The sequence below is a fragment of the Vespa crabro genome, chromosome 22 (genome assembly GCF_910589235.1).
Source record: "Vespa crabro chromosome 22, iyVesCrab1.2, whole genome shotgun sequence".
Taxonomy (NCBI): domain Eukaryota; kingdom Metazoa; phylum Arthropoda; class Insecta; order Hymenoptera; family Vespidae; genus Vespa; species Vespa crabro.
The window spans coordinates 2,216,666-2,219,165 of NC_060976.1; the positions used below are offsets into that span (position 1 = coordinate 2,216,666).

The 2,500-nt window shown below is 28.4% G+C and overlaps 1 protein-coding gene and 1 long non-coding RNA gene across 17 annotated transcripts in view; both read right to left on the minus strand.

The window, feature by feature from the left end:
* Positions 1-2,500, minus strand: part of LOC124431664 (fasciclin-1) — a 361,473-nt gene that overhangs the window by 213,842 nt on the left and 145,131 nt on the right. The gene's annotated exons all lie outside the window — the stretch shown is intronic.
* The window catches only part of LOC124431669, a 91,110-nt gene continuing 89,632 nt past the window's right edge, over positions 1,023-2,500 (minus strand). The window contains exon 3 of the long non-coding RNA XR_006944065.1: positions 1,023-1,110. This is a non-coding gene — a long non-coding RNA (uncharacterized LOC124431669). The remainder of the gene's footprint in view (positions 1,111-2,500) is intronic.

The following is a 2,500-nucleotide window of genomic DNA, read 5'->3' on the forward strand; positions in this document are numbered from 1 at the left end:
TTCACCAATTTCTCCCATTGACCTTTTTTTCTCTCTCTCCCTCTTCAAGTTCGTTCCGCAAGGTCGGTCATCATCAAGCGTGCAAAGATAGAGATAGTGGCAAAGAAAGAGAGAGAGAGAGAGAGGGAGAGAAGAAGAAGAGAGAAAGAAAATTTTCTATTATACGGACGGCCTACCAGATGTCACGGACCGACTACCGAGGAGTGACACCGTAACTAAAGTCGTTATCGTGTGAAATACATCTGCCGACGAAAGCCCGGTAAACTCAGCAGCCCAGCCGCATAAGAGAAATAGAGAAAGAGAAAAAGAAAGAGAAAGAGAGTGAGAGAGAAAGAGAGAGAAATATATATATATATATATATATATATATATATATATATGTGTGTGTGTGTGTGTGTGTAGCGTAACGACTCTCTACTATCCTCTTTGCCCTCGTATATAATCCGAAACTAGAGGATAAAATTGTGTGCAACTGAGATTGAAGATGGACGAGAAAGAGAGAAAAAGAGAGAGAGAGAGAGAGAGAGAGAGAGAGAGAGAAAGCTTCCAGAGAATACGTTTAAAGTCCACTTTTGCAGTAGTTCGTGACCGAAATAGGGAATGCAAAATGGCTGGACCAGACGAATTAGCATTGCGTATATCGCGAATAGGGAATTTCGAAGAGAAGTGGGATTAAATAATTAGGATTGAGTGAACCTGTTTGAACCGCTTATGTATTATCCTTTTCAAAGTTTAGACATTTTCTCTCTCCCTCAATCTCTATCTCTCTTTGACCCTTCCCTTCCCATTTCACTCTATCTATCTCTCTCTCTCTCTTTCTCTTTCTCTTTCTCTTTCTCTATCTATCTTTCCTTTTTTTCCCCTTCTTTGTTATTATCATCAAAAAGTGTTTGATATTACGAAATATTCTATAATTTCATATTACCTATAGTTTTATATTTATTTGTAAACAAATGTTATTTTATCATCTCCCGCCCTCTCTCTCTCTCTCTCTCTCTCTTTCTCATTTTATATATACGTATAGAAAATATGATTTTACTCACTCATTACTTAGTATTCTCGAAATGGTTTGCGATTATATAAAAATGTTGAATCACTTTGATCCATTACCTGAAAGCAAAAGAAAATATAATTATTATTATTATTATTATTATTATTATTATTAATTACTATTATTATTATTATTATAAGAATCGATCGCTTTCCTTGCGATTGTTTTTCTTTCATTTTTTTTCCTTTTTTTTCTCTTTTTTTTTTTTTTTTTTTTTTTTTGGACAACCAAATAATCAAGCAGAGAAATTTCCTTCCTTTTTTTTTCATTCATTATTAATTAACTTTTTCGTTCCCAAAACGGCATATATATATATATATATATATATATATATATATATATATATATATATATATGAAATCAAGGAATGAAAGTATATAGACATATATATATATATATATATATATATATATATATATATATATATATATATATGTCATGGACAAATTGACGTAGAGATCCGACACGAATAAGTGGAGTTACAATGAACCAATGACCTCGCACAGGTCATTCTATGACCTTTGAGAAAAGAGTTCAAGCGGATCGTTATGTTTCAAGAGGTTTGAACTTAATTTTTTTGTTTTTTTCCTTAATTTTTGTAGTGACACGAAACGAAAGGATAGGGGAAAAAAAAAAAAAACAATATTTTAGATATCAAATCTTTGAGAAATACGAAATAAAAAAGAATCTTCGTATTATCTTTAATTCGAATAAATTCAAATCTTAAACTTTACATATTTGATGAAATTTAATTGATTACTTTTTATTTATGTAACATTGTTAAAAAAAAAGAAAGAAAAAAAAAAAAGAGAAAAAAAAAAAAAAAAAGAAGAAATATTCGAATTGTTCGTCGAATATTCGACGAAACACTTTTTATTTATTTACCTATAAATTCATTTCTAAGAAAAATTTTCAAAATCTATTTGACTAAATTAATTATCCCATTTGTGTAAAAAAAAAAAAAGAAAAAAAAAAAAAATCGCTTGAACTAATCCCACTGTTATATAAAATAATTAATATATACATTAAAAGGAGTTAAATGTAGAACTTTGTTCCCTTTTTTTCTTTATCATTATTATCACTATTATTATTATTATTATTATTATTATTATTATTATTATTATTATTATTATTATTATTATTAATATTTCGAAAAAATTATTTTACGTGATTAAGAATAAACGTGTATCGAGAGTCCATTCTAACATAATTCTGTATGAATTATCAATGAAACGGTGCGTACAATTTTGGGAAATGCATTATTGCACAAGTGCACCGTAACGAAAAGGTTAATAAGGTTTCTACTATTGCAACATGCTAGGTCTATAAATAAATATATATATATATATATATATATATATATATATATATATGTAAAGAAAAGGTTGAAATATATCGAAATTTTCATGTTTGCTCTTTCTACGAATTCAGAGAATGGTATCCTATTAC